At 29.9% G+C, this 24,679-nt stretch overlaps 1 protein-coding gene across 1 annotated transcript in view; it reads left to right on the top strand.

The window, feature by feature from the left end:
* The first annotated feature begins 5,587 nt into the window (after nt 1-5,587).
* The window catches only part of LOC121128379 (uncharacterized), a 235,776-nt gene continuing 216,684 nt past the window's right edge, over nt 5,588-24,679 (top strand). Inside the window, exon 1 of the mRNA XM_040723960.2 lies at nt 5,588-5,820. The gene's annotated coding sequence lies outside the window, so the exon portion shown is untranslated. The remainder of the gene's footprint in view (nt 5,821-24,679) is intronic.

Raw genomic sequence — 24,679 nt, forward strand, 5'->3', positions numbered from 1 at the left:
CCGTCTACCTTATATTATTTCAATCCTGAAACTTATATATAAAACTTCTCTCTCCTTCGACAAAAAAAAAAAAATATTCAAATCCCTTCTATGCTGTTAACATTTCTATCTAAGTTCAAGCAATATGTGACTGAAACTTAGTGTTGTTCTTTTTTTCAAATTTGGAGGTGTCTCAATCAAAACAGCTCTGAATAATTAATTCAGAAACTAAAAATGTTGCAACTGCCTCTTTCTAATCATTCCAGTATATTACCATATTTTGCAATCTGTAAGTTGCACTTTTTTATAGTTTTAAATGAAGTCATAGTTGAGAGTATAAATAATTCCAAGCAGGAAGTACAGGGTCGTTAGGGTAAACCTTTAACTGCAACCTGATCAATAGGGAAAGCAAGCAGAGGTTTGAAATTTGATTTACAAGTTCTAATGATACATAATTAGGATAAAAAAAATTATATGCCCGCCAAGGGTGTCAATAATTTGCACTATACGAAGCCTACAGGATTTGCAGACCGTCACCACGTCTGCAGTGGAAACTTTGTCCCAGTACTTAATGATGAAGACCTTTTAAGGAGTTCGATGCAGTTTTATGAATTGGCGGATACCTTCGGCTCTGACACCTCCAGAAATATGTAATCCATGGGATTCATATCCGGAGAGTTAGAGGGCCAGGTATGGGGTTCTCAAAATGGCACTTTCTCTTCTTTAAAATTAGGTCTTGCCGGCCTTGTAAAAGGGGCAAAATTGTTTTTTTAAACAGGCACTCGACACTTTTAGCCTCAGATTTCATCCAAGGTATAACTTGGTCAGACAGGAGTTCACAGTACCTGTCAGTGCCCCCCTTCTCTTTTGGATCAAAGAAAATGGGGCATGACATTTTGTTGCTCCACATGACTCCAAGCTTAATGATACTAACCAGAAACTATGTTTTAAAGACTGTGGGTACATTAACTACCTTTGTGGTCAACCATCTGTCGTTCTGGATGTTGTGGGATCTGTCCACAATCCTTTGTTTTTCATCTGAACAAAGGATGATTTGGTTAGCATAGGACATCAAATCGTTCGGCAATTTTCTTCAGTGGTATGCCCGGGTGGCCTTCGTTTTGTCTGTAAGGATATTTCTTTTGTAGAGGCAAATGAATTAATCCTCAAGTCAGTGTTTATCGTCTTGGAGAATAATGCTTCGCTTAAGAGGCATTTTTCGTTAGTCTGGGGCCTAGGAGATGCCTTTACGGCCGTTTCAGGCCTGCAAGGAATCGGGATAGGATTTTCTCTGGTATGTCCCTTCTTCATGCAGCGGTCGTTTACGTGGTAGAGTGTGCTCATAGAATACTAGAGCATCATCTTGATATACACTGAGCTGTATGCTGTGCAGGCCACTTCGATTATGGTATTCCTCTGGGTCTCCTCCATCGTAAATACTTGTTTACAATGAAAAGTTGCGCAACTAACTCAAAGATAACGCTCAATCTCTCATTTTAAAATTGAAGTAACCGAGTTAAATGATTTTCTTATTGTTCAAGATGTAGTTAAAGATGATCCGGATTTACCTGAACGACCTTGTATATCCGTTTAATTCCTTGTGATACCCATCGAACGTATCATAAAACATATTAACTCTCAATTGAAAATCCATTATTGTGTATTCTATCTATGTATTGATAATTAGTATAATTGTTACATTATGCCTTCTAATACAAACTTATTTAAACTAGAAGTGATAAAATACTTAAAAGACTTACAATAATAACTCCACAGCAAATTATCAAGGTTACTCTCCGTAACGTCTTTTATGAGCACACACAAATTAGGTTTTGAATAAAATTTAATCTATGTAAGAGAGTAAGTTCACTACTCAGGAATGAAATAATAATGTCAACTGCTATAGAAAAGAAAATTCTTTCTTAAGACTACCACTTCCAAAAAAAACGAATCAGTTAAGAAATTAACACGATTTACATGACTATTGATAAATATACTCACAGGTTAAATTAAAGTGTCAAACTGTACTTGCTAGTTTGAGTAAATTCATTGGCTTTGTTAAATAATTTTTCCACAAAAGATGTGCTTTTTATGATACTATAAACATATTCACCATATTGTTATTTTTTCATCTTGTCTTATACTGTATGCAACTTTTTCTTCCCTTCACTGTATTTATCTTTTTAAGTAAGTTTAAATTGTGACTCAAAGATGCTCACTAAGTTAGTTATGGAGTAATACACAAGGTCCTAGTGGTAAAAACAACAACACTAAGAATACCACATTTTACAAATATTGATCATTTGGTCTTTGTTTCGTAATACGGTACATAATTTTGAATTGAACATTATACTTTGAAGGATAAATAAATGTTGAGTGATTATCTTGTTACAAATAAATGAAAACATAATATTTTATTGTAAATCCCATAAAAATGTTTTGACAATTTTTAGGAGTAAATTTTAATACCTTAATATCTTGGTATAAATCTACCTTTAATAAATAAACAAGGACTGGAATACTGTTTCGAGTCCACATAAATTTTAGAAAAGATAATTTATAAATGTATTCTGACGTATATATGCATTTTTTTTACACATTAGAATAGTTATATTTAAGCATATCGATGCATAAATTACATTTGCCCTTAATGTGAGTATACATACAATGTATTTAATAGGATTAATTTAAAACTTCCTTTCCATATTTGGAAAAAATATGCCTTTGGACATCCTGCAATAGAATTCATATATTGGTATTAGTAAATCAAAGAAATTATAAAAATAATAATTTCTCAATGTTTAGCACAGGCACCTCTGTCTACAATGCAACACTTTGTCCTATTTGTTATATTTGATGTTTAACTCAACTTTTTGTATACAATTGTTAAAAAAAACTGTAAACAAAAATAAGCAAAGTCAACTAACAAATATGAACATCATTACTAAAAACATGGAGCAACGTAGAGCTGCAATTTGGAGTTGTCTGCGCATGGAAAATCACCATCAGAGATTTCTAAACTGCCGTACTAAAACTGTTCTACTATATACCAGGTAACTGAGAGTGGAACACCAAAATCTTTCCACAAGGTACAGAACAAAACTCAAGAGCCCAAAAGAATTGCTTGAATGCAAAAGAGTCAGCTTAATCGTCAATCGCCTTGCTCGTGAATATGATATCAGGCAGAACACCATGCACCGCGTGGTGAAGTAAGACTTAAACTTTACCGCCTACAAGGGAACTCCTAGCCAGGGTTTGCGTCCTTTAGATTAAATAAAGTGATGCAAAATTCTCATTAAAATACTTGAAAAACAAGACTCTGGGACTCTCCATAGCCCCAACAGTTCCCCGTTCGATTTGGTATTTTTGGGTACATATTTGGCGAAGCCTTTGGGATTCCAGTACCGAAAAAGGACCAACTGAAGGTATCCATCATCACTTCTTGAGCCAACCTAAATTTGAGCTCCTAAAAGAACTTCTGTACAAAGTTATGCAACAGGCTGGAACTGGTCATTTAAGCAAAAGGGGGTTATATTGATTGAACATGTAAAAAAGGTATTCTTTGATTGTGTTTATAACTAAAAATTTCCAAATATGATGATATTATTTGAAGAATAACAATTTTTTTAATTTATAGAGATGTGGAATTGAAATAGAAATTGGCTCATAATATATGATGCTATTGTTGACTATTCACTAGTGTTCCACCTATGGAAAAATGTTCTCACATATAAAATACATGATGGAACAAAAATCCTTGGAGATGCATATTTTTTTAAATGTATCTTTTTTAAAACTATACATTGTATATTATTCTATTATATAAGATATGCCATTCCTTATCACTATGTATTATGAATAAGTTATATGGGTCTGAAGTATAGTGTTATTTTTTTATCATTTTTCAGACTAAAAATGGTAATACATCGAGTTCAGAACAAGATACAGAAACATTAAAAACAATTACTAACCTTAAAAACCACTTTTACATAAGTTTTATTAATGTTGATTTAATTTTACACATTAGTTAACAAAGAAATATAAATATTCGTTATTTAATAAACAAAACGTTGATCTATGAACCGAATGGTGGAAAATATGACCTACCGCTGATAAAAAAACACTTCAAATTATGATGGGAACCACGTCAATTTGAAGAATATTGGAGAGGATAGCAGTTAAGCTCTCAAATATTAAAAAAAAAAGTACACACAAGTTCTACTCCGTAAATTTTATTCACATAGACTATTACTTTAATGTCGATCCTTAATTCTACTCTCAGTCCAACAAGAAAATTCCCTTATAACTCAAAAAAAAGGATCAATGTTACTCTCCGTGATTCGTGAGGACACGCATAAGTGATTACATTGCACATAGATGTTCACTCTTCGGTGATAACAAAATAATAATAACAGTTTTTATAAAATAAAAAGAACTTTTCTGCTGGTGAAGTAAAAAAATATATAATATGCGAATAGGTCATATTTTTTTACAACTCCCGGGTATTAAGATAAATTACACTCATTTGGAAAAGTTTTCCACATATAATATTTCACTTTATTCAATAATAATCGTTTTCTTGACGTAAATAAACGGTTGTGGAACATACTCAGTGGCATGCTCCACTGGATATAACAAGTGTGTATATCAAGCTATCGCCTTATGACGCTGGCAGAAGAAGGTTTTGCAAATATAAATGCTATAATTGATATTCCTTAAACTGGAGTAAAAAACTTCATTTTCTGAAGTTCAAAGGTCTGAAATGGTGAATTTACACAAACGGACATTCCGAGTACCAATTGACGTAAAGATGTGCCGTAGCAAGACAGTTGTTCACACTGGCATCATTCCCCCTCTAATTTGAGATTTATACGGAAAAAAGAGAATAGGGGGCCCAAGGAAAAAGTCAACGAGAGATGATGTTTTCTGTTTTAAGGTCTACGACTAGTTCCTGCATAAGAATTCAGTTTAATATGACACCAAAATGGCTCAAAGTGGTGCGATTTCACGTCATTTGATTAAGGAATTCAACTTAAAAATAAGAAAATATCTCAGGTTGTTCTAAGCGTCTGAAAATGACTTTAGTATCATAGGGGGTGGGAAAATTGTCGGAATTGCCGTGTGTCATAAATTATATGATAAATTGAGCTTCTGAGAGATATCACTATGAACTATGGCCATCCTTGCATGCCAATACGTTCGAATGTTCAGAATAGAGATGAATAATTAGGGGTCTATTAATAAATACTTTTATTTGTTAAATGTTCCATCCATTTTTATACAACTCTAGACTCATAAGAGAGGTAAATTCAGGGGATTTATTCAAATATGTTGAGTACAAATAAATATAATATTTATGTATGTAAATAAAACCTTTTTCTCACTGCCATGATGGTTCTTTTTTAACACAAAATCTAATTGAAATAAATATTTTTAAAAACCGCAGATTTGTTAGTGCATATTATTTTATCTATAGTATAAATATACCAACCGGGGGAGGTGAGGGAAAATAATTTTCTTTTCTTTTTTCTTCTCTATAAACGCTTTGGCCCCCCTTTCATTTTTTTTTTTATTTCTTCTTCCCAAAACTTTCCTTCTCTTTTCCTGTTAGAACAGCAGAGAGTTTCGTCCGTGCAAGAACGAACGAGAAACGAGTGGTAATCAAAAAACTCAAACAAATTTATTCATAATTTGATTCGTATGCGTGAATATCCTCATTCTAAATAAAGTTTTTACAAATTTATCAACAAATTAATCATTTTAAAATAATTAGTGAGTTATTGTCGCTGTGGAGTCTAGTGCTAAAATAGTTTCCCTTCTATAATCATCGTTTTTTTCATGGTAAAGTGTTTCTTTATTCTTATTAACTTATGACGGATTAAATATGCTTAAAAATTGCCAAAAATGTCTATCGAGTATGATGAAAAAAAGCTTATAAAATAGAGAAATTTGATAGAAATAAAAATATTTTCCCCACTTTTTACTCAAATATATTTTTGTATCAAAATTAATAATATTCCAAGGATTTTTCTTTATTATTAATATTTTTTAGCTTAATACCTTAATGTATATTTAACTTTGATGTGCCTATATTTTTAAGGCATATAGCTAAATATAAATACTATTAAAGGAAAATCATTCAACGTTTGAAGAATTTGATCTTCTATCATATAAACATTATTATTATTTCTTTAAATTATGATTGTATTGATATAATATTATAAATACTATTTTCGTTGATAATGCAAGAGTTTCTAATCTATGCAAATGCAATACTTTAGACAATGAAAACAGAGATATTTTACGAAAGCATTGTCTTCATCAGTTTGATAATTAAAAGTGAGACAAAAAGTAAATGCGCATTTATGAACAAATTTGTGTACAGTATTCAGGAGTAAAAATCCATCATAGTTTTTTTTTAACAAAACTATCAAGAGCTCAATCGTGATTAAGGTTAACACCTTGAAATTTACTAACTAGTGAAAACACATCTTCGTTGCTTAAAATTCAAAATGTTCACATTTAGCCTCAATTACAGCATTTACACGAGGTCGTAAAGCCTTGTGCAATCTGATGACATACTCATCAAACAGGATCATCTACTCCTGCTCAATAGAGGCCTTAAGCTTAGCAGTATTTCTGTGGGGTACAGTAGAGGCATATGCCTCAATTGTGCCCTCAGTCCCATAGTCAATTTAGGTCAGATTTGGTGATGAAGGAGGCCACAATATCTAATGATAGTGTTGTTGCCCTTTATCCAATTTAGGATTTTTTTGGTATTGGTCAATCTGCTGGTCTTACCATAGATGTTGTGAGCTGGCGTTTTTTTGGAGGACGTAGCTATTGATGGCCATCTCTTTCATGGCATTAGTGAAGTCCAAAAACAAATCTGCAACCTCACACAATATTAGTAAACTTGTGCATTTTTGCGAAGTTGCAGTTTTCTTTTAGGACTTGCATCAATACTGTCTCTCAATGCACTCATGAAATTTATTTTATGGCCTTTACTCCCAGGCTTCCGTTCTTAGCTGTCATCAGCTTCAAACGCGTTCCTAATCCTCAAAACAGTAGATCTGTTCACTTCATTGATCTTGACCACCTCACAAATAGGAACATCTGCGTAGAGCCAATCAATCACTATATGTTTCTTCGACGACTCTACGAAACTGACAAAAAATTGTAGTGCGTAAAAAGAAATGTTTCAAGACTCCTTATTCAAATAATGTATGTTTCAATACCCTATGTTAGTTGCTTGGAATTTATTTAAATATAAATTTCAAGATGCATTTTTGCCTTCGTTCACTGAAAATTAATGAACACAAATATGAGACAAATATTTTTTAAGATTGTAGTTTTTGCTTGTTATAAAGATGCTTTAATTGCTGCATATTCATCCTTTTTTGAGGGAAATTTATATGAAAGTATATATTAAAAAATCTCTTTGACAAACATAAAAGAAATCATCCAAAAAAACGTCAGATGTTTGATAGATATTATTCTTCGTATTAAAAAATAATATTCATGTGTGAAATAATAAGATATTATTGCTTTTGACTTTTAACATCCGCCTAATACACTTAAAACAAAAAAAAACGAAATAAATTATTCTCTTCTAAAGTCTCATAAAACAAAATCTGTACAAAAAAATTAGTAGAAAAATAAAATACATTTCATTTACTTTATAATTTAAAATAACTCTTTGTAATTATCTTAATCTTACCAAGAAAAAAAAAGAATGATAAATTTACTAATTCTTAGGAAGTAAAGAGTTAATTTCCTGCAAATTCCATATTTTAAAGAGATCCATTATCAAAAACTTTTTTCAAGAGACGTCCAAAGTCATTTACAGTTTTTGTTCTTCTTTTTTCGTGAAACCAAGAGGTTTTTTTTTATATAAAACTTTAAGATAAAACTTTTATCTATCAACTCCTGCCATGTGGTTGCTTTGTAATGACAACATTAAAAAATAATTTAATTTAGAGCCTTTGATATCTTAAGGTACTAGATACTTCTCAATAATAAAGTATATTTAACAAATAGTTGTATATAGTGTAGAAAAAAAGTTTTTGTGCGATGAACATTGAATTATAATGTAAATCTTTTCTCTTAAATTATAATTCAGATTCAATTTATGAGAGATAAAATATAATAAATTTAATTAACATATAGATGTTATGTTCAAGCATGGAAATGGGCCGTAAACGGCCATATACATAACTGTTGTTATTATCTATTTGGTAGGTAGTCTAATATAGAGGAAAATTGAATCCCTGCTTTGACAAGAAATATATTCTCCATCCCAAATGTCAGTGATCCTCTTTCAAAAGTTGTATTATTTTGTTAATTGTGTGTTTGAAATACATTCTGCTATAAACTATTTTTCGATATAAATAATATTTTTGGGTCTTTGAAAATCCCAATTAATACCTTGGGTAACACCCACGTATATATCTTGGTAATAATGGAAGCTATTGCTTTGAAACTTTTACGGATAATTCAATCTTTTAGAAACTGGTTCGTGGCATTTATTTCCCTTCAAATCCTAACACGAGTATTTTCCTTGAGGTGTTTAACCACTTCAATTTTTAAAAGGGTATCTACTTACCTGTAGTAGTTTTTACATATGCATGATTAGAGTTGTAGAAAATATGACCTGTCACTATACTTAAAAAATTAACTGAAAATCAACATATTAATCCTGACAGTTTAAAGAATCTACTTTAGCTTGGAGAAGAATGAAGATACTGGACCTAGAAAGAGACTTGAAAAAAGTAGACCTATTTGTAATTATGAAAAATCCCTTCAGCCACTCTCGTCAATAGTGGTATAGGTTGGCAACAATCTCACTTTTTACCAATAAATCGAGAGTGAGTCCATAGGATGGAAAGTGTTTCATTCTGTAAGACAGGGACGGAAATATCATCTCATTTTATTTTTACTTTTGCAAAATGGTTTTACCCATCTTGAGATTGGTGGAGTACATATGTAGTATGGTGCCACTTTGGAGTGAGACTCACCAGGCTTGGATTGGCTTGTCGTCACGTCTACTACATATGATGAGTGTATCCACACTGTGTAGACCACATTGTTTCCATGGTCCAGGAAGTGCTCTACACGACAATAGATACGAATTTAATTATTCCACTCGGAATCAAAATCTTCGTGTCCATCTTGATTAGTATCATGGACTCCTTTTCAGGTGGAGTCACACCATTTTTTCAGATAATAATTGTTAATAACACTGTTGGCAAATAACATCCAACCAAGGAGCGAGGTTTGTTTGTCTTGACCTGCTTCTTTATCTTTGACAATTTTTGGAGGGACTTTATTTGTTTTTGATCCTCTTTGAAGGTGGGAGAAGAAAAATAAATAAACGAAAGTTGTGGAACTAGATTATGTCTCTCATTTTATTGTAATTAATTATTTAAACACATTCTATATATCACTTCCTAATCATATTAGTTATGATGTTGATTGTGTAAAATTGTGATTTAAAAGAATATAGTGAAGTATTTAAGAAAAAATAAATGTTTTGAAGGAGAGCAGCTTAGCTGTCATGACGATATTATCTACAAGCTGATATAAGATGAAGAAATTAAACACAGTCGCACTTCATATCTAGTAAATGCACAGACAAGATATACTACGATGTTAATCCTAAAATATACTCTGAGTCAAGATAGACTTACATTTTAAACTTCCCAAATCTTTAGTTATTAGTTGTTCTCGCTTCAAGTATGATAACAACTTCGGGAAATATAAAAAAAACTACTTTTGTTGCAACTACAAAAAGTTTTACTCCCTCTTAAGGTCATATTTTTAACAACTAAATTTATCAATGTACAAACTGACTTAATTTGGTCTATTATGTTTTATAAAAATGAATTAAAAGTAGACTTAGAAAAAAAAATGAATGTTTTGGACTGAAGAGCAGTAGTTACTAAACTTTTTCTAACTGCAGACCGTTCAACACTTGACAGTTAGACTTCGCACCAGTTTATTTACAGTTTTTTGGAGAAAATGAAAGTATTAAATCTTATGCAAATAACAAAAGAGCAAAAGAAAAGAGCCTACTACCAAAGAATTTGTAGTAGGCAAAATAGCTTGTTGCCCGTGAAGTTTGAGGAGTCAATTAAAAATTATCATGCCCAAAATAAATAAAAACTACATACCTCCCACAATTAATCATCTTTTGTAGCTTGCATATATACATTATATTTTCTTTTTATCCCGCCAACTCTAGATAAAGTAGTAAGCCCTTTTTTATTATCGTTCCGGACTTAAACAATAAATAAAATAGTAAAAAAACTAATTAATTATTCTGCAGCCCGGCAAGTTTTACCAAGAACGAAAGGTTACGATGGAACTTTAAAAACTGTATGTTCTATCAATTAGAATGTACGGGTCTGATATATAAAATCCTTCAAGGAAACTACCAGGTTAAGTCCTTAGAAAAGATGCAAGCTATGTGTGTGTCATTTTTTACTTCCAGTGTCAGATAGAGTAAAAGTAATACTGTAATATTTTTACATACTTCATCAGTCCAACTCCATCCGAACAATAAAAGGAAAATTTAAAAAAAAGTGGAATCTGAGTTAGAAATTGAAAAAATGAGACTTTTTAATCTAATAAATATTCTTTGATGAATAAATCAATGAACTTTTCATTATTTTTCATGTACATTTCAATGAAAATATTATAGTAGAATTATATTATCAATCCAAGATCAGTAATTTCACTCTCAATGACATATTGAAGACTCTTTTCTACATTAAAAACGTGTTTGATTTGAAGTAAAATAACATAACATATTATTTAGGAATAAGCAAAAAAAGAAAAAAAAAATCGCACTTGTTGCAACTGTCCTCTTTGTATTATTTTTTATCTCAAAGAGTAGTTTACAATTTAATAATTAAAGCGGAGAAAACATTTATATGGGTAAAAATAGAGAATAATAATTATTAAAAACCCTATCAACTTTTATTAGTTTATTGCTAAATATGTAAATAATAATTCAAATGGAAGGGGATTAAAACAAGTTTATCGATGCTTTTTATTCAAAATAATTTAAAATTATTCTGCCACTTATTAATTACATTGTTAGTTATAAACTGATAAGCGAGTCAATTATTGCTATATATATTCAAGCAACCTAAGTAACTAACTTTAATAAATTTTTTAGTAAATATTAAAAAATAAATTGAGCAAGTATCAATCAAAATAGACCTTTTCTATCGCATTTAAAAAAATAAAAGATCGCTTATATAACTTCAGCTATGATATAAAACACTTGAATAAAAAATAAAAAAGATATTATCAGCTAAAAAAGGTACTTTATTTTACTCCATTTTTGAATTGCTATATACATTCTCGATTAATGTTGATCAAAATAAAGTAAGAAATAATTCATTTTTCAAATCCCTCAATGTTTGCGTCAATTTGTTATATTATTTGATTTTAATGTATATAGTAATTTCATGTCGAAATGTAGCACTGAATCATAGTTATATCTTAAAAGCTTGATTTAAAAAATAGCTTTAAAGGGCAAACCTGTCGAGGTTGAAAGTCTTCATTTTTTTGCATAGTGTAATTAATAAGCTACATACTAACCCATTTCGACCAGTTTTTTTTTTTTGTTTCTTTTCGTATTAAACAGTAAAAGAAACGAAGTGACATATAAATATTCCTGGTAAGAAAATCTATATTTATGTATCATTATGACTATTATCTTTAGTCATTTTCTTTTGAAGATATGCTGCTATTCTTTTCATTCATAATCCCTCTCCCTGCCAAAAAGTAATAAAGAAAACTTATCTATGTATTTGAAATGCATTTAATAACCATTAAGCTAAGAAAAGAAAAAGAAAAAAAAGGGCATTACATATCAATGACAAACTCAATTTAGTGTCGTGGATTTTTTTTTTCTTTTTTGGCCATTAAAAATGTATTTTGATATGTGAAAGGGAATGGTCGGTGGATTGAGGTAGCAGTGTTTTCATGATGATGTCATAAAATATTAGTATTGTTTGATAAGTAATGTGTAAGGAGTCTTCCTTATCGTGGATGTTTATTGGGTGTAGTACCTAGTCTTGTGTCAGTTCTCACTACCAGAACCCCATTAATGACGGTATCGACATTGAGAGGAAGGCTAAACCCAGATGACAACCATGCACGCATGAGCTTGGGATTTGTTGCATCCAATGAACTGGCATCTGGTTCAAAACAGGCTACAGGTTCAACACTTCCGATTAAGGTGACATTTTTATGGATAAGTTGATTCTTTGGATCAAATACTGAACATGGTACTTCAACAAAATAGTGAATTGGCACACACAGCTAAAGTTACCTAGTCTTGTTTAGAGACCAAATTTCCGTTCTGGGCAAACAAAATATAGCCTCTATACTCGCAAGATGCCAACCTGCTATACTTTTATTTCTGAAAGCATGTCTAGGCAAGTACCTACAGGACAAGGACACCAAATCTCGAAGCTTTCAAGTCTTCCACTGATCCAATCACATTATTATATCATGGAGGTCATTATCAATATCTATTGAGCCTACAGTAAGGATTAGAAATAGCACCATATGTACCAAGATCTGTAGAAAGTTTAGTTAGTGTAGCTCTTCTAGTTTCTAAAATAAAACTTGTTAAAATTCTTGAATCAAATTTTTCACTTTTCAAATACACTCACAAGTATTGATATAGTATTGCAATACCTTAAAATATATATTGCTTTTAAAATTTAGAATCACTCATTTTTTGTATGAGAACTTATATAACCCCTACCAAATAGGGTATGATTGACTTGTAAATTTTTAAATTTTGTTTTCTTAATCACAGTGCATTAAAAAGAAAATATCTACACAAAAAATGGGTACGATTATACGTGTAGATAATAATCTTTTTTCTTATAAAAATATTCATCTATTGGAATATTATCGAATTATTAGTTTTCAGTGCTATTTATAAAATAATACCATTTTTGTAAAAGCTTATTCTCTTTATGAGTAATAAATTAAGAATGTAATATGGTATTTTAAATCATCTTACTGACTAATCGGTATACAAAAGTAAAAAATATGGCTACAGAAAACCAATTTATTCGTGAACGAAAATTACAATAAATCAAAACATTACAGAATTTAGAATACAAGTTTCCTTTTCAGAATAATATTGTATATAAAGGTTGTTATCAATTTATTTATTGATCCAGTTGTTCATTAGTTTAAAGTTATACTGAATACATATATACTTTAGTCATGACCTCAAAATAAACAATTATTTTATAACAAATTTAATACTTTACATAGGTGACAATTTGAAACTTATACCTCCCATAAAATTATTTATTCTCATTGAAAAAGTGTTTTAATGTTTTAAATTTACATATTCCTTTAGGTAGAAACAGTCAAAGGATTATTGTATAAATTTAAAGAATGTGGTTTCTATACAATAATCAATTATATTTGTTTGATTTGAGGTTGATTTTTATAAATATATTTAAAAAAATTAAATTGGGTTACACTTTTAATTAATACTTTTTACAATTTAATTTATTTCTAAGTAATTTATACATTAACCTCTTTTTTTTTCTTTATTTGCCATCAAAATATTGTAATTAAATCATAATTGCAATTATACTATACTCTCTGTTAACATACTCTATTTTACTGGTGAAAAATAAATTGTTCATTTTTTTAAATATAAGGGGTTCTCCATGATTTAAAAGCATTTCTTTAGCCCTAAAACATATAAAAAACTACTTATTATGGATCATCGTAATGAACATATTAAAATATTAATTGTTTAATTTAATTATTCCGTGGATCAGCTAATCCCCCATTTTTAAAATTATAATTGTTATAAAACAAGTTTAATTTAACGCTTACTTCTGCATTTTTAATTACTCAAAAATTTCCCCGAACTTTAATAAAAAATAAAAACTGTAATTGAATATGTTCATTAACGGGATTTAATACAAACAAAACAATTTTTAATGATCCGCAGAGTTGTAAGCTTTTACTCGTATGTGGATTTTTTTGTTGGACAGTTTTTGCAACTTTCAATGCTGTCATCAAGATTTTTGAATGATTGAGGAGAGAAACTAAGAGCCTTCAAATGATATAAAACTAATTATTAAAAAAATGTAATAACCAATAAATACATTTGAAATAGAATACAAAAATAATGGGACTCGATGAAAAACAAATTTATGTCTTATTTTGATAATTATGGGGACAGAGACGACCTCGGTATATATGAGTGTCAATCAGGACTTGACCAAGTACATAGGAACTCTAGCACATTTGAGTCTACTTAAGTATATAATTAAGTAAATATAATATTGATTATCACCTTACCAATGGTATTCTTTTTAACAAAATACTAAATGTCTCCCTATAAAACTCTAATAATTTATTTAATCAAATGAAAATATGTCTTGAAATTTGGATGTGTTGTAAGGGGGAATGAAAAAGTGTAACAATATGGCACGCAAAACGTTCTATATATATTAGTCTTCTGTTTGACTAATTTGCATTATAATTCATTATATAAAACATCTGCCAGAATCTTTTAATTCTAAATATGGTTTATATTATAAGCTCATTTTTTCATCACTAACATATAATATATCAATTACGTTAGAGGTAATGCACAAATTTTTTGCATTAATAATAATATCACACATTTATAACCAATTGACAATATAAAAAAATCAATTTCTTTTCAATTGTCGGTAATTCCAATAACACAAACATACGGTATGTTGCATCAATTTTATTTAGTAGGATCGCAAGTCGTCCATGCAATAGATTTTAATATATTTACATACTATATACATTGCATATATTTGCAAATAAACAAAACAATCTAAAATGTTATGCATATATTTATTTCCGATATTGATAAATGTACAAATATGTAAAATTTTTGAGTGCTAGGAAATGCAAAAAATGAAAAAAATATTGCCGATTTGTTAACATAAGAATGAGCTTTATTTCCATTTTATATTACTATTGATCATAACTTATTTTAAAATGCCTTGTGGTATTGAAACTTGTAACTTATATACATCAGAAACTCACAAAATCACGTTCCAAATCTGTGTATTTGTCCACTTTGGGTACAAACAATTTGCACTCCGGCCGAGCAGACTATCTACTAATATACCAGATATATTGTCTGTCTGAGGATGATATGCTACATAACTATTCTTCTGTGGGTCAGGTGAGAAGCCAAGTCCCTGCTTGATCTCCTTCTAATTCACTAGTTGGTTATTTTGTCCTGAAATAGTAATTTATTATCGACATTGCTGTTTAAAGTATGAGATGAAGGAAATAAATACCAACCCCACTTCGTATTTATCAATCATAAGGGCTGGAATAACTCTGTTATAGATTCTCAATTCAATTACATACTAACAATTAGAAGAATATTTGCCAGGAGAACAACAAAGCCGTCATGACGTCTTCGAGCAGCTATGAAATGAAGTAAATAAACAAAAAAAAACCTCTTTATCATGTAATTATAGTGGCAGGAATTACTCAAATGTCGAACCTCAATTTTATTTTGAGTCAAGTGAGGACTTACTCCCATAACTTCACCTCAAATTCACAGTCTTACTCTTTTTCTTTTACCCACTAGTAACAGCTTCATATTATTCTTTCTCTCTTTAATACTAATAATGACAGCTTTGGAAAAAACCAACTAATTAAGTTGGGGAAAAAGTTATTTCGTATTTTTCGCATTATTTCAATATTTTATAAGAAAATTAAGCCGAGTAAAATTCTGTTTAATAACTTGTAGTCAAAACTTCATAACAACCTTCTCGTAGAAACACTCGTCCCCACTGAAAAAAACAACAACTGGGACAACCAATTTTAAGAGGCCTCTATTGAGACCAAATTTGTACCCCTAAGGGCGTTGGTTGTAGACAGGAACAAGTGGTATTCACTTCGTGCCAGGTCCGTACTGTAGGATGGATGCATAATAACTTACATCCGATCTCATAGAGCTTCTGGCGCCGGATACATCGTAAATTTTATTATTACTTTCAATCAATTTTCCCTTTCTTTCTTTGAGACTTCCATACACGACGCACGATAATTCAAGACTGAACGGTCCAATCGAAATACTGTATTGTAACCGGGTTTTTTAAAATAAACAAACATCTTTACAACACTTTATCGTATGATTCGTTATCAATATCTGAGGAGTGCTTTCGAGAAAGGCAACAACAGATTTTGAATTTTTGCAAAACCTGTAGTTTACATACTTTTTTGTATTGTTGAAAAACGTAAATTTATTTTATAGGTTGTCATAAATTCTTTGTTTTAAATCTTATTTTAACAAATAGTTACTTTTTGCCCATAACTTTTGAATAATATATAAGCATGTTCATTCATCGTAGTATGAAATAGTTTGTTGTAGATATTTTAATATAACAAATTGTAACTAATGCAAAGATTCTTATTTTTGTGAATTCATCACAGCCAATTTTAAATAACCAAAGTGTTCCATTAATCACCAAATAAACAATAATATCCGAGGAAAATACTATTTTTTGGAGACATTTTCATAGCTTATGATTATATTGCTTATAACTAGAAGTAGTGTCCCGAATTGTCTTGAGATATTAGGCGTTAGCGAACAGACTTGCTATGAAATAACAATATTGCATCGAGCGTGTGCGTAATATCAAAAATATGCGCATGCTCGATGCAAGATTGTTATTTCTTAAATCAAAAATGAGTTTATGTCATCCAAATATCAATCTAGACAAACTTTTCTTTATTAATATAGATATGTGAATTATCCCTTTGTTTTGTTGATTATTTGGGTCATATCTAATTATCGGAACCTCCTACTAATATCTTCCAAAATCGTTAAAATGATCATTGTGAGTTTTGGAAAGACTTATATATCCAGAATTGAAATTTTTGTGTAATCCTTAGACATTTTAAGTATCTATTTCATAAATACTTCTACATACTTTTTCATTTCAAAACTATTGACCACTCAAATAATGTACCTCATTGCATGAATAAAAATGCATATTATATTTCATTAGGAAAATAAATAAATAAATTTGGAAAGTTATATTAATAAAGAACAACATTTATCAACTAAAAACTTGACAGATAAATGCTTTTAGTTTTTTTTTGGTAAAATTATAAAGATATCTTTATGATGAAAATATATCATTATCAATGCACATTTTAGCTACCTTTAAGTATGTTCATGTAGGCATTTTCCAACCAACTTTGTTTGATAATACTTTATTCAACATATGCTTCTCTATAAGCACTGCAACAATGCCTATATATTTATTGATTTATTTTCATATCAAGTGCTCTTTATTAGAATTTATTTTCACAACTTGCGTAAACATTTCAGTTGCATAAAAAAACTTATCATAAGGTGTGTGAGAATTTGATTAAAATTATACATTTATGTATTTTTGCTTAAATAGAAGTCAAAGTGATCTTCTTTTGCAGAAACTAAAGCCTTGAGTCTGTTAAGCCAGACATTACAATAAGCTCGGACCATCTCCAAGAGAATGGTGTCCTACTTCTTAATAAAGGTGGCTTTCAGTGCATCAAAATTAGGATGGTGCTTCTTGCAGACTCTGTCTTCCAAAATGAACCAGATTCTAAATCCATTTGTTTCAAATTCGGACTGGATGGAGGATAAAATTGTTTCTCCAAAAACTAGGTAAATGAGTATACTCATTTACTACGTTTGCATAATATAAGATGTTTGACATGACTGGAGACTTTATCAAAAAAAATAGTATACACCTACTGAATCGTGTTAATTTTTTTCCCCTAGTGCACAAAGGTAATGTGCACCAAAACCATTACTGAATCTAATTTTTGAATCCAATAGATTATATAGGGTGAATCAGACTTTTTATATTGGATGCCTTTAAAACAGAGCGTCTGAATGTTTGCGTGTATTTTTGCATGAGGGCCTAGCCCCACCCCGTCTTGCTTTTGGTCACTGAGTACTTTTGGTGGCTCAAATTTGTTCTTTCTTAGCTCAGTAATATTGGTTTATAGTACACTAATATATATTTTAGTGTTAGTGTGTAAGGTTTCGTGATTATATATTCAATATTTCCTTTGCAAATTTAAATAATGGTGAACCCTTTACAGGGGTAGGACTTTCAACTTACATTCAAATACAAAATATTTGAATAATTTATGTAAACATACTAAATTGATTGTAATTCAATATTATTTCCTTTACCTTGATTGATTTTCTCTACGTGTTTCCCCAATTTGGTGCAGATGAACTTCATCTTACTCTTCTCTAACCTACCACACTCCTTCCTGATGTTTATAATGAGGAGATCTTGTGATCATTGGGATGTCCAGTAGTACTTGCCTCCAACATGCCCCCAAAAAGTTGTTCAATTATCACAACTAGGGAAGGTTGCCAGTAATCTGCTTGAACCAGAGCAGTACCACTGCATCCATAACTCTACCCTCAGATAGCTTTCCCTATGCCCCATCTAAAAGATGTGTTCAAGTACGATAACTTCAAAGTAATTTCTCTCAATTTTGGGCCAAATGATAATCCAACGGTTGCTCTTCCTTTTGAGTTTATGGTCCTTACATAAAAAAAAATATGGTTTTTACAAATCTTCCTATTGGTCACTTAGACCCATAAAATTAATTGGAGTAATCCCTTTAGCGAACTTCTGCTCCTTTGGGTTGAAATAAACCTATTTTAATTTCTTATATGTTGACTTCATGGAGATCAATAATAAATTTAAGTACTATTATTTTTTTAGGTGGAGTATATCATTTGTTCTTTACAGCGAAAGTTAGTATTCCCCAGCCTGTTTATTATATTTTAATACTTTTTAATGAATATATAACTATTTGACAAATATGTACATTAGATTTTTGTTTTACAGAGAAAGGATAAATATATATATTTAAAATCGAATAATTATTGCATTAAGAGACTAAAAGGGAGGAAATATATTCAGGGATAATTTCATTTTCAGAATGGTTCATCCTTGAATTAATTCATTCTGTTTCATAAAAAAAGATATTTACATTTTTCGAATGTTTGTTGAGCGTCTGCGTTTTATCATAAAATATAAAATAGTATGTACCCGTGTCGAATATAATAATTTTATTTTGCATAATGCTATCAACTTATTTTAAAGAATGTACTTAAATATATATATATATGACAAATTTTCATATAAATTAAAATGATACGTGAAATGAATTCGATTTGAAAGTTTCTGATTACTTTTGTGTCAAATCAAAAATGTTTCTCAAATGCATTTATAAATTCATAATATCTTATATTAATGAAGGTAAAAATGTGTAGACACAAAATATTTGGGTTTTTTAAACGTTCAATATGACAAAACAAATAAAAATTCAATACTTAAATTTTTGATTCAAAATTTGAAAAATTACATATTTTTAAAAAATATTTAGAAAATTAAATTTCATATATGAAATTTTTCAATATTAAGATTTTGTAAAAAACAATTTCAAATATAAAAATTAAAAGATTATATATTTCAAATATTAAATTTTTGGGGAAAAAATTTAAAAAATAAAATTTTATATATTAATTTTTTTTTTTCATTATGAAATATTAAATTTTTGTTAAAAATAATCTAAATTATTATCATTTGTGGATTGAATATTTCAAATATTAAATTTTTTGCGAAAAAATTGAAATAATTAAATTTCATTTATCAAATTTTTTTTTAATTTTTGTTAAAAATCATTTCAAATATTATAATTTTGTAGTTAAATATTTCCAATATTATAATTTTGGGATTAAATATTTCAAATAATAAATTTTTGAGGAAAAAATTTCATAAATTAAATTTTAAATATTAAATTTTTCGGAAAAAAATTCAAATATTAATTTTTTCGGAAATAATTTCAAATATTAAAGTTTTTGGAAAAAATTTCAAATACTAAAATTTATCACTATTCACATATCACAAAGAAAAAAAATAAATTAATTAAATCTTTCAAGAGTTCTTTTACGAATTTTGATTCTGGATTTACGTTTAAGGCAATCAATTATTATAGAATTCCAGTAATCCACGGAAGTGTGCCTAAAGGAGTCATTTTTTTTCTTCTGCAGTCTCTACATGGAGTATTATAAACAATAACGCCATTTAAGACTTGAAACTGCACAACGTTTTTTTTTTGTGTATCATAAATATGTATATAGCAAGGATCTCTCTATTTTTTTATCCCAAAATTTCTGGAGATCTTAAAATTTTCAAGTGCCTATATTATTCTAAAATTCTCCAATATAAAATTTTCAAATATCATAGTGAAGGAGGAATGTGATTTTTAGCAGTACTTTTAAATGGAAAACAACATTTTCCCTACCCAAGTACCAAATAATTTTAGCGGTATTGTGAATTCGAGTCATAGTTGAAAACGTTTCAAACCTAATTATATCCACATTAATACCTTCAAAATGGCTTTGCTTTGAGCTGGATGTTAATGCCATCTGTAATGTTAGTGAAAAAAACTATATAACAAATTTCTTTCTTTCTTTTTTTCCTTTCAAAATGTTACATATAAATCCCGGAAATAATTTTCAAATAATTGCTTTCATAATCATTTTTTAAGATTACCCAACTTTCACCTCTCTTAAGATTTACGATACCTTCATCTTTCCCCCATCTTTAAGATAAATAACAAAGATGTGGTACATACAAAAAAATACATTTTCTAATAATGGCTATAAATTTTCATAGCCTTTCCTTAGATCCCGCCTTTACATAAATATGTACAATGTAGTAATTTGACCAAAAACCATTTACAAGTTTATTATTCAAGGGAAATAGAGCTTATAATGTGTACGGGAGACCGATTAAGCTGAAAAGTTCCTATTTTTCTTCATAATGTTACAATAAATACAAATAATTGTGATAAAATGTCAGTACTTTTTGACGATTTTGATTGTTTATTATGTACAAAAACTGTTTTCAAGAGGAAAAAGGAGTTTATTTTGAGGATTATACTTTTTGTATAAATGTACTCAGTTTCTCATGATTTTTCCTTTAAATAATATCATTTGAATGATTGATTGTTTGCTATCAATTGATGTTATTCCATGCAAATCCTAAGTGAGACAAATTTGAGATATTGTAAATCATAGAACAAAAACGACTGTTGTAACAAAAGTTCAATTTTCCTTGCACTATTTATTCCTCTTTATTACTTCCACCAACAATTTGAACTGAAGTTATGTTTTTGCCCCTGTTTTTTTGTTTGGATGTTAGTCACTAGAATTACGACAACAGTAACAGATCAAATTTTTGATCAAAATTAGTACGAAGATTATAAATTGTCACATCAAAAGAACATTAAATTTTGAAAATTAAGGTCAAATATCAAGGTCGACGTAACAGAAAACGTTTAAAATATATAATTCATCATAACTTTGTAACAAATTGGGATACATAACTTATATGATTTTTAGGTGGAGGTTTTTTATAATTTTTGTATAATTGCACTTCAAATAATTTTTTTTGTTTGCAAGAACAGGGCCCTAAAATGTTTTATGAGAACGATTTCGCCGATAAATAATACAAATCTTATGATTTAATTATCTACTATCATTGATTGAAATTTAATAAATTTAATTTAGTGGATTTTTTTAAAATTTATAACTCAACTTCGATATTTTTATCTTTTGCAACATTTGTCAACTCTAGATTGTATGTTGGCATCATTTATGTTTAGAACTATGGTGGTATATGATCGTCTTCGAAACTCTTATTTACTTTCCGGATTGATGAATACATTCTTGGAAAATGTTTTTGCAGTAGTTAGCCTTCAAAATATTCAAGATTTTCAGCTTTATCGTCTGAATAATAATACCACCAACTGTTCTCATTAATCATTAAATCGATTTCCGAAAATCAACATAATAGAAACAACTTCCTATTGCATTATTCCATGCACAAATATTCAAGCTTTTGAATGCCCACTTTGAGCACTCTATTTATACAAAGTAAACTTGACAATATCCCGAGACTCTATCTGAAAAGCACCATCGAAATCTGAGTCGAGTTAAATGCAACACAGCGGTTACATTAAACAAGATAAACCCGTCCTTACTCACTGAAATCCTACCAACAAATTGGGGCTAATTGAGTCAACAACAAAAAGTGTTTCAATTGTTCCCAGTCTCCCCTACATTGTGTATTCTTTTATTTTCACTTCTCCTTTTTAAAATAATGGTCATTACTTATTTATGTTTTTGTTTTAGAGTTAGTATTTTTTTATTAGGAATATGTGTGACAATACCTTTTAATTTGACTATGGTTTTTATTATTGACTAATGGTTGTATTTTAAGTATACATTCAATGCAAACAAACTCAAAAGTCTTCAAAAGACATTGAAGAAAATCAAGTCATTTATAGTTCTCTTATTACATACTTTTAGATAACGATTTAATTATTGTTAAGGCTGTAAATTGTAAGTATTTTCAGTGTGTGTCGAAAAAAAATCTTAAAATGAACATATAATCTGACAATTTAAAGAATGTTGAAGAGTAGAGCAGCTTAGCTGTAATGACACTTTTTAAATATGCTGTGAGCAGCTGTGAAATGGATTTTTAAAAATAAAACATGCGTCATTCCAAATCAAGCAAGGGCTTCGACTAAATGACTCTATCTTCAATCCTTAATTCTACTTGATTCCAATAAGGACTTATACAGGGAGCCGGGATCAAATTGCCGCCTATTTTAAACCTTGATAACTTGAAGACGACATTATCAAATAAAAAACCGGTTACCAAATGGGAAAGCTATTCTCGTCAGCTGACGATACGTAGTTCAGTTAGCATCATGTCATCATCATAAGAGGAGATAAAGAGCTATAAGTGGAACAAGGAGCTTTCGAGGTCCGCCGTAGTCATAGCATTGGTTAATAATAGAGGTGAAATCTCCAATTCAACAATTGCTTCAACCTTAGGAGTGAATTTACGGACTGTTCAGCGTATCTGTAAGAAGCTAAAGGACACCTGGGATGTTGATGCCACCATAAAGAGGGCACCCAAGGAGGACGGCGCCGACAGAAAGGTCAGGGACACTGACTTTGTCGACAAGGTGAAGAAGATGGTTGAAAATGACCCTACCAGGTCCATGAAGGTCATAGCGAGGGATCTGGGCTGCCATGAGGACTCAGCACTCTGCCATGTGTCCGAAATCTCCCTGCAGTGGTTAACCGAGAACTATTATGACGTCGTAACCAAGGATTTGTGGCCTCCTAACTCTCACGACCTTAATCCTTTTGACTATTTTGTCTGGGGCTATGTCGAGAGACATACCAACAGACATCCCCATAGCACCAAGGCCAGCATGATGGACTCCATCAAGGAGGTATTCGGCAACATGGACAATGATATGGTCAGAAGAGCCTGCAGCCGGTTCAAAGGCCGTTATTGATGCCAATGGTGATTATATCGAATGAATGGCTACTCTATACCTATATGCTCGTCGTAGTTTTGATTTTCAATAAAAAAGTTAAAAAATGTATATTTTGTGATGTTTTTTGTAGAAAAATATTTTGGGGACAATTTGATCCCCGCTCCCTGTATATATAACCAAAGTTGAAAATAATATGATCAGCTGGTGTGCTTAATTGGCATTGTAAACCGGGACATTTTGAAGAATGTTTAATTGAGAACATATTAACTGTCATGGTTTTTTTATTTAATTAGACGTGAGTAGCTATAAGATGAAAAAAATCCACACAGTATCCAGCCATGATAACAAATTGTTCAAGCACTATTAATAACTTTAGACTTATATGTTCTTTCATCAAGAATAAAAGTATAATGATATCAGCTCTGGAAAATAAAAATAAGCGAATATTTAGATACCAACTACAAAAAAAACTTCCACTTCCATTATCATATTATTTTTATATATGATTTCGATTGACAATATTGACGTAATGTAATTACAAATTTTCATATTTATCAGTAAATTAGTTGGGTTGTAATATGCTAAAAAAATATAACAAAAGGTTATGAGCTTAATTTCAATCAACTTCAATAGAGCGTTATTTTGAATATATCAATATTATTTTTGTAGAAATAGATATAAAATAAATTTTATAGTAAATTTAGTAAGCTCAATTAATTTTTTTACAAAACAGATTTAATTTGAAATATATGTTTAGTATTCAAGAAAATATTAAGTTTTTTCTTTAAAATTATAAATTTTTAAAACTTTAGGGAAGTTAAGCTACCTCTAAATATCTTTCAAACTGTTCCAATTTTTTTTAAATATTTTTTGAAAATTAGGAACCATTTCTTAACTTTTTAACATTTACTTTTCAAAAAAAAAAAAAAGATTTCATTCTCACCCTAGTGTTCAGCTCTCATACTTTCACAAAGGTGGTGAAAAAGGTGTACATGAAGTGGCTTCAACTTGATATCGTTTATCACTTTGATGATGCCATTTAAAACGTCATGTAGCTCAGGGCTCATTTTCTGTGTACCCCACAATGAGTCCACTTCACGTCGGGATTATTCCTCTTTAATAAGCTGGATGAGTCCTCTCGTGCGACCCACCATTAATGCTGCTGCATCCGTACAGATGCTGCAGGAGGGCTTCCAGCTGAGACCATTTTCAGAGAAAAAGTTATTAGGAACATAAAAAACATTTTCTCCTTTTG

Source organism: Lepeophtheirus salmonis, chromosome 13 (genome assembly GCF_016086655.4).
Source record: "Lepeophtheirus salmonis chromosome 13, UVic_Lsal_1.4, whole genome shotgun sequence".
In the NCBI taxonomy this organism is placed as follows: domain Eukaryota; kingdom Metazoa; phylum Arthropoda; class Copepoda; order Siphonostomatoida; family Caligidae; genus Lepeophtheirus; species Lepeophtheirus salmonis.